General features: G+C 44.5%; 1 pseudogene; it reads left to right on the forward strand.

Moving 5' to 3' along the window:
- Positions 1-8,047: 8,047 nt before the first annotated feature.
- On the forward strand, positions 8,048-9,317 carry LOC119827478 (annotated as a pseudogene).
- Positions 9,318-9,537: the final 220 nt, after the last annotated feature.

Raw genomic sequence — 9,537 nt, forward strand, 5'->3', positions numbered from 1 at the left:
GAAAAGAAGACTCATTCTAATGCCATGAGTCCTCTTGTTGGCCCAGAGCTGGGGAATCTGTCTGCTTTAAAGCCTCCCTGGGAACTCCACCACACTAAAGCTTGAGAAGGGTTCTCAAGTCCCAAAGACACCTTTTCCCTTTCCGTCCCACTGTCATCCAGCAAGACGCACTCAGTAAGTCCTAGGGCTCCCCGAAACCAGGCCTGCCTAAGGAAAAGAAAGGGGAGCAGGTGTCTTCTACTTTCTCTACATTCTTCACAGATGCCTCACTTCTGCCCCAGGGGTCTCTGGGAAGCCGAATACCTACCGCTTTCCTAGGTCTGTGCAACCAATCAGGGGTCATTCACTCACCATACTCCCATCCCCAGATGGGAGGCTCCGCTGACTTGCTGTGCTGGACGGTCCCCTCTTATCAAGAGAACTGTGAGGAAGGGGCTGCTAGGTTGTGTTGCCACAATTTCAGGTTTTAAAATCCAGCCATTTCTCTTAGAGATGTTTCCCCCTTTGGAGATGCAAACTAACAATAGAGTAGCAGCAGATGATAAGGGTTTTTGCTAGAAGTCACGGTATTCATCCAGCCTAGTGGTCAGCCCTAGTGCAATCAATCTACAACTCCTCTACGGAGCAATACTCTGTCTTTCCCAGCCAATGGCTTTCCCTAAGTGCACAAAAGCTAAAAATATGCTTATTGATGGATAATGCTCATTTCCAAATGTGTTTTATAATACCTTCGCTTGCCCAGTGGGCAGGAAGTCCTGGGAATTGCTCAGGTTGAAGTGTATTGATGTGAAAGGTTGCCAGATATAGCCAGGTGTTTCGGCGCATGCCTGAAATCCTGCTGGGAAGGTAGAGGTGGGAAGATTATAGGCCAGCCTGAAGTGCAAAGCAAGTTCCAAGGCAGTCTGAGTTCATAGAACCTGGAGAAAAAGAAAAGGGGGAAAGGTTAAAAAAAAAGGCATGAGCTTTATGTTTTGAACGCTATGTTAAGAGGACTTAGATTGTTAGCTTCTATGTTCTCAGAAGTCACTTTAGTGTGGGCATGGTGCGTCTGAGCTGGCACGCTTCCTAACTCAGTTGACCCTAAGTTAAGGGATGTTTATCTTGTTCCAGCTGATTCTTCTTTTCCTTTCTTTTCGTTTTAGTATGAAATTTCTACTGGGCCTCAGCAGTCAGAACAATCTCCAGAAGGACAAACATTTCAGAACAAACTGGCCCCAGCATCTCTGGCTAGTAGTATAGGGGATGAAGAAGCCAAGTCTGAATGAACCCCCCGCAGCATCCTGCTGCTCCCTTCCAGGAAAGCCTTGCACATTCTAGGCAAAGGGCAGAACATCCTGCTGGCATTGCGAATAGCTCTTGACAGGCAGCCCTCCCGCTTTCTTGTTCATGTCCAGCGGGGTTCAACAGGAGCAGGCAATGCACTTGTGTTCAGGGTTAATTGGTTCCTTGGTTTGAGGCTTTTATGTCATTTCTCTGGAGATCCACCTCTTTCTCCTCAGCCATTGTCCTATTCACTTGGCTTCTAAAAAAATTTGGTGTCCAATTCCTGCACCATCTTAGGACCTCAGTTAGGGTCACCTGGTCATTTCTGCAGAGGACACCGGAGGCCTCCACTCTCTCTGCAGGTCCCCTCTGAGGGTTTACGCTCTGGACCAGAGCTAGCAAATGACTTATAAGCCCTATCGATGGGCTTGTTCTTTCTAGCATTTCTATTCAGAGTTCGACTGCTACATTCTTTATTTGTAATATAATCATTCCATGCGCCCATGGTACAGGAATTATTTTTAAATGTAATTTAAAATGCAGTTGGGGGCTGGAGCTGGAGGCTCAGCAGTTACGAGCATCTGCTGCCCTAGCAGAGAACCAGGGTCTGGTTTCTACCATGTGCATCAGGACAGCTTAACAGCCCCCTCTAATACCAGCTCCAGAAAATCCCATGTCCTCTTCTGACCTCTTCAGGCCCCTGCTTACATACGGTGCACTGTACATACTCTCAAGCACAAATGCACGTAAAATTTTAAATAATAAATATAGTTTTTTTCTTCTAAAGCATTTAAAGTTATAAATTATTTACACAAAGCTGAATCTTTACATGTCACTTTTGAAATTTTAACTAAATGTTGTCTTTTTATGACGAGAGAGAAAGAGAGAGAGAGAGAGAGAGAGAGAGAGAGAGAGAGAGAGAGAGAGAGAGAGAACCGTTCACAGACTTGGCATTCAGTGTCCATAAGTGAACGTACAGAATTTATTCTGTGAGTGTTAACACTAGGCCTCTACAGTTACTCAAATTTAAGAGAGAGTGATGCAAACTATTAATACTGCAAGCTATTGCTCAGCCCTCTTACAAAACTGCTTCAAAGCCATGTCAATTCCTGTAAGCCTCTGGGGCTGCCCAACAAAACACAAAGAGCGGGCAGGCCAGATCAGCTCAGTGCCATGGGGAATAATCACTGGTTACACAAGAATCTGTTACATTCTTGACATCCGAGAGAAAGGGCTCCACGGGTTTGTAATTTGTCTTCTAGCTGAGAAAATCTTCCTATCCTGGTGTAGTCTCTCTGATCCCAACTTTTCCTGGTATTCTCTGTGTTTGGATGCAGCCTCCTTTTGTGTCACTCTTTGGTGACAAGGCGGGTGGGGGAGCTCTGGTGACTTGAAAGGTGTTAGTTGGGAGAATGATATTTGGGTTCCAGGTCATGATGTGCTGCTGGCATGAAGCAGTGACGCCCAGCGAACAGAATTATTATGTGTTTGTTTCTGGTCTGAGGCAGCCTAAGACATGAACTGTCTTCCACAGGTCTAAGGACAGTAATCACATTGAGAATATTTGAGTTAAACTTGAAAAATGTGTATAAGATTCATTCAGAAAAGATCTCAGACGGCTGTCAGATTCTTGGGACCAAACAAGTTCAAATTTGTCTTTCAATTACTTTTTTAAAGTGGGACTAGAGAGGTAATCAGGAAAGACAAACCTCATATCTTCTCTCTCATTGGAGGCTCCTAGCTCCAAATCTTCATGTGTGAATGTATAGCCTGTAATAACTACAGAAATCAGAAAAGTAAAATGGGACCATTGTCAGGATAGGAGGCTTGGGGAACAACAGAAAGGGGAATAGCAGGGAACAAGTGATCTGAACAATGAAATAGGAAAAGGGAGGACTCCTTAGGGAGGGGAGGAAGGTAATAAAGAAGAAGGTGGGAAAAAGGGAATCACTCAATACAAGTGGTCTGAAGGAGTAGATGGGGAAAGAAGGGATTCCTTAGGGAAGGGTGGAAGATGTAAATAAAGGCGGGGTGGGTGAAGGGACCACAAGGAACCATACTATTAATATTTACAGAAAACTCTATTACACATGACTCCATGTATAAATGCACATATAATTTTGATGAATATTTCCCATCTGGACTGATGTTGCTCCCTCCAAGAGCCAAAAACCACCTAACAAAAACCCCATTATCAGACATGAGAAGTCCTCCTTTGAGTTGTTGACCAGGGCTGTCCAAGAGACTCCCAAAACATACAGCCTTATTGCTGTGGCCTTGGTTACCCTGCAGAAGGTAAGTCCCTATTGCTGAAGACACCATGGACTTTAGAAACAGGGCCCAGAGATCCCTGAGCTGGAACTGATCTCAGTGCTCCCTCCCCTGAAGACTAGCTTTCACGGGACAAGAAGACATCCTTCCAAAGGCTTTTTACACCTGTGAACCACAACAACACCAGCATGGTATGATAACCCTAAGGGTGCAGTAATGCTACACATGCCTTGGAGGTAACCAATGGCTCTCTCATTGGATTTAAGACTCAGTCAATAAGAGAGATACTATTCCTGGTACTGAAAACCCAGCTAACTACTCAGTGCTAGTGACGGTCATGGTTGTTGTAGGACAGTCTATGACCACTAATTTATTAAGCCGCTATTCTGACAACAGTCTGTAAACATTTACCCTTATACCCGCAGATAAGTGTAGTCTTCACCCCTCATCAAAGAAGCTTTGCAACAGACAGAGATGCCCAGAGAAAACCCCAGCTGATAAAAGTGCAGAGCTGTGGAGCACAGGCCCCAGTGGATAGATCTACAAGACACTTCCACTCCTAAGACTTCGGGAACATTGCCGAAGAGGGGGTGGAAAGATGGCAGGGGCCAGAGAATCAAGGAGTTTGCTCTCTCTCTCTTAGTAATATCAAAAGCTACACCCATAAAGTCTCACCAACATGACAGCCCAAATGTAAGATAAAAAGGACGACCCCAGTGAAGACGCCAACCTGGACAGACTATCCCATAAGGCCTCCACCCTCCACAAAACCATAGGCGACTAGAGACAGCTGGGCACGGGAGAAGTGACTTTCATTAGGGAAGAGCACACCAATTAGTTGTCCGGTACCAAACAGCCCTGAAAGCAGCATTATATGGATGGAGCAGGTTATATTCAGGAATATATATGTATATAAGCATACACATATATATTCAACATTTTTAAAGGAAGCTATGAATTTGAAGAAAGGGGGAAGGGTAGATGGGAGAGTTTGAAGGGAGTAAAGTGTTCAAATTACAATCTCAATTTAAAAAAGAATGGGCCTGGAGAGATGACACTCGCTGTTATTTTAGGGATTTCAGTTCCCAGGCCCCAGTGAACTCACTGATTCATCGAGCTAGGGAACTCTAGAGATGCAGCTTCTGAGAGTCACCACCAGTGTTGGGGGTGGAGTTTGTGGGTGATACAAGCTGGTACAGCCCCTTTGGATGTCAGTGTGGCGATTTCTCAGAAAATTAGGAAACAACCTTCTTCAAGACCCAGCAATACCACTTTGGGGTATATATCCAAAGGATGCTCAACCGTGCCACAAGGACATGTGCTCAACTATGTTCTTAGCAGCATTGTTTGTCATAGCCAGAACCTGGAAACAACCTAAATGTCCCTCGACTGAAGAATGGATAAGGAAAATGTAGTACATTTATACAATGGAGTAACTATAGAGCAGAAAAAATAATGACATCTTAAATTTTGCAGGAAAATAGATGGAGCTAGAAAACATCATATTGAGTGAGGTAACCCAGACCCAGAAAGACAATTATTACATGTACTGGTTTTTAAACATAAAGCAAAGAAAACCAGCCTACAAATCATAATCCCAGAGAACCTAGACAACAATGAGGACCCTAAGAGAGACATAAATAGGTCAGTCTCTTGTAAACCACCAAGGGACAAGTGGGATTTGATATTAAAAAAAATAATAATAATGCTATTTATATTAATACCCCTCAAAATGAAACAGGTGCAAATCTAACAAAATATGCACTAGATCTAGTTGAGAAAAACTACAAAACATGGATAATCAAAAAACGTTAATTAGACAGAGATATATTGTATGTTCATGGAAACTCGGGATTATCAAGATATTAGTTCTTCACAAATTACTGTAACTATAGATTCAATGCAAGCCATTTCCAGTTGCCCAGAAAGCTATTTTCTAGATACTAACAAGCGAATCCTACAGATTATGTGAGAAGTAAAACAATGAGATTAAGCACAACAGCACTGAAGGGACCGAACAGTGCTGGAGAACGGACACTGCCCAACCTCTGGACTCAACTATGACATTACAGTGATCAGGATAGCACAGTATTGGTCAAAAGAACAGGCGCGTAGAACAAAATTCAGAGAGTCCTACAACTTGCAGGAAACAGGAAGTTTACTGAGATACTGGACACATAGGAAACCTCAAAAACCTACCCCACACTGACACACTTCCTCCAGCAAGGTCATTCCTACTCTAACAAAGCAATACCTCCTAATAGTGCCATTCCTTATGAGATTATGGGGGCCAATTATATTCAAACTACTACACCCCATGCCCTGGCTCTTATAAGCTTAGAACGTTATCATAATGCAAAACTGATTTAGTCCAACTTCAAAAGTCCCAATAGCCTTTTGCACTCTCAGCAAAATTTTTAAGTCCAAAGGTCAAACTCTCCTGAGATTCTTGAAATCTTGTAACTTTAATCATCTGTAAAAATCAAAGTCAAAAAGCAGATCACACACTTCCAACATATAATGGCGCAGTACATACATTACCATTCCAAAATGCAGGAGAGGGGGAATAGCGAGGAAATACTGGTCCAAAGCAAGACTGAAAACCAGCAGGGTGAACTCCAAACTCTGTATCTCCATGTCTGAGGTCAAAACGCTCTTCAGATCAAACTCTGTTCAGGTTTGTTGACCGCAACACACTTTCTTCTCTTGGGCTGATTCCACTCCCTGCTAGCAGCTCTCCTCAGCAGGTGTCCCACAACTCTGGCCTCTCGAACATCTTGGATTCTCTAAGGCAATCCAGGCTTCAACATCAGGACTTTACACAATGGCCTCTCCTCTAGGCCTCCATTCGGGGACACCCCTTGACCATGCTTTGGCCTCAGCAGTTTTTAGGGACAAATTCCATAGCCCCTTCTACTACCCTTAACCCCAGAACCATGTGGCAGCAGCTGGTCCACTGTTTCAAATATATCTGCACCAGATTTCTGTTTTTTATTGTTACCTTTACTGCCTAAGCTTGGTGGTCCTGGAACTTGCTCTATAGATCAGGTTGGCCTCAAACTCAGAGATCCACCAGCCTAGGCATTCTGAGTGCTGGGATTAAAGGCCTGCATCACCACGCCAGGCTCTAAGCTTTTCTTTAGCTCCTCTCTACAAGTTGGAAACTTAGCTGGGTGGGATCTTGATCTGAGGTCACCACTCCCTTTATTCCATTCTTAACCTGTTCATCTCCTTTAACAGGACTTAGCTCCATTCCACTTTCTGATGCTCTTTTTCTCCCCAAGTATTTTTTTCTTGCTCGGCTTGCTCCTTTTCATTAGAAATCTCCGTCAGAGTTAACACTGGTAACCACACAACAGAGTCTGTACTAGGCTATTTTGAAATTTCTTTTGCCAATGGAACTAATTCAAAACTCTTCACTTTAGCCTCAGGCAGACTCTTTGGACAAGGGCAAAAAAAAGCAGCCACTTCCCTCACCAAAATATCACAAGATCAATGTCCAGGCCACATACTAAGACTCTTCTCCTCTGAGACCTCTTGATCTCCACAGTTCATCAAATCTCATTCAGCACCACTGTCCTCCATGCTCCTATTAGAATTGTCCCATTAGGCAGCACTTAGAGCATTCCAGTGCTTACCTAACCCAAGCTCCCAAAGACTACATTACTCCAAACTAAAACATGGTCAGGCCTATCACAGCAACACCCCAGTCCCTGGTACCAACTTTTGTTTTAGTTAGGGTTTTTATTGCTGTGAAGAGACACCATGACCATAGCAACTCTTATAAAGTAAATCATTCAATAGGCATGGCTCACTTGCAGTTTCAGAAGTTCAGTTCATTATCATCATGGCCAGGAGTGTGGCAGCATAGAGGTAGATGTGGTTCTGCAGGAGTAGCTGAGAGTCCTACATCTTGCAGTCAATAGGAAGTCGACTAAGACACTGAGCAGCATCCTGAGCCTAAGAAACCTAAGAGCCCGCCCCCACAGTGACACACTTCCTCCAACAAGGCCACACCCACTCCAAACAAAGCCACACCTCTTAACAGTGCCATTTCTTGTGAGATTATAGGGGGCAATTAAATTCAAACTACCCCAAGAACCAAATCAAAAAGTGGTCCCAGAGCTTGGAGAGATGGTTTAATGATCAAGAGTGCTTGTTCTTTTTTTTTTTCTTATTAAGTATACAGTGTTCTGCCTGTATGCATGTCTGCAGGCCAGAAGAAGGCAGATCTCATTACTGATGGATGTGAGCCACCATGTGGTTCCTGGGAATTGAACTCAGGACCTTTGGAAGAGCAGGCAATACTCCTAACCACTGAGCCATCACTCCAGCCCAAGAGTGTGTGTTCTTATGGAGGACCTGAGTTCAGTTCCCAGCATCCACCATTGAGCTGTTCACAACCCCCAGCTCTAGAGGTTCTAATGCTCTCTCTGTCCTCTAGACACCTGCATACACATGACACACGCGCACAGATATGCATACACACATTCTTAAATAGGAAAAATAAAACATGGGCCCAAACCTTGACAGAATCCTCGCCACAGGAGAATTACAGATGGCCACAGGGCAGATGGGAGCTGCTAGGGAACAGGAAATCATCACGGCATGCTTGCCACAGTGGCAAAATCCCAACGTTCTACATGGCGGACCTGCCACAGATGGGAAGCCCCTGGAGCTCTTGTTCTTCGCTGTGGAAATGTAAAGCAACTCAGCCACATTGGAAAACAGATTGGTTGTTTCTTAGAGAATAAGACATGCCGTTACCAAGCACATTACAATACCCTTCCTAATATTTTCCCAATGCAGCTGAAAAGCCCATGAGTTTGGCCACACAGCACAAACACCTGCAAGTGGATGTTTGTAGTGGCTCTGTTCACAGTTGCCAAAGTCTGGAGGAAGCAACCAAGATACCTGTCAGTAAGTCAGTTGGTAAATAAGTGATAACCTAACCAGAGTTGTGAATCATTCCACACTTAAAAGAAATTGTCTCAGGATGATGGAGTTCTTGGCCTGGTCACCAGCGGGCTGAAGGAAACTGATGAGTACTAGATACCAAGGCTCTCTTGTCCTCCTGAAAGGACTGGTGTCCTAAAATCCAGAGCCTGCATGGGCTGTAGGGTACCCTTCCTTCCTCAGGACCTATTGTCCTGATGCTGAACTTTCCCCAGACTTGGTACTCAGGACATATGAGGGAGTGGTCCCCAATATCTGCTGACCCTCTACAACCCCAAAAGAATTGTGCTTCACTTCCAAGTCCTGTGTATGACCCTGGCTAACATACGGTATTTGATGCCGAAGGACACGTGATACCTCAGTCTTGCAATGACACTGTGGTTTGACATGTGGCCTCCATCCGCAATCACTATGATGTCCAGAACCAACTCCACATTAAACCATCTGAGGAGGGGGACAGGGATGAGTGGTCGGACAAAAAGACATCACCTCTGTTTCTTTGGATCCCTTTGAGCTTCAGAGACGTTCTGAGGCCAACTCAGGGCCTCCAGTGAGGACAGGACCAATCCCAGCCAGACACTTCCAAGAGTGGCTCCCTGTAGCTAGCCACCATCTCCTTCCTGTTCTTTTTGCTAACCATCATGGTCCCTGAGGCCTTCCTACTGCTGGTACTGCAGGGTAAACATGGCAGCCAGCTGCTTCAAGTCTTACGTGTGTCCCTGGGACAGAAACTGGTAGCAGCTTTCATCTTAGGCCTCCTCAGCATGGTGTGCCCTTCAGATGAGAGTTCTCAGTTGAACCCACCCCACTCTCTCCTTCCTGTGTAGGGACCTGATGCAGTCATTGTGATGTTTACACTTGCCCCCTCTCCCTTCTCCTTCATGCCCGTTCTTCAGTTATCGTCCCCCGTCACAAATGCCTAGGGATTTGTACTCATTTTCCAAGATGAATAAAAGAAATACTTAAATTTTTAAAAAAATGAAACAACCTATCAAGACATAAAAACACATAATAAAGCAAAATAAATGCAGAATACCGTGTGGAAGG

This window comes from Arvicola amphibius, chromosome 1 (genome assembly GCF_903992535.2).
Source record: "Arvicola amphibius chromosome 1, mArvAmp1.2, whole genome shotgun sequence".
Taxonomy (NCBI): domain Eukaryota; kingdom Metazoa; phylum Chordata; class Mammalia; order Rodentia; family Cricetidae; genus Arvicola; species Arvicola amphibius.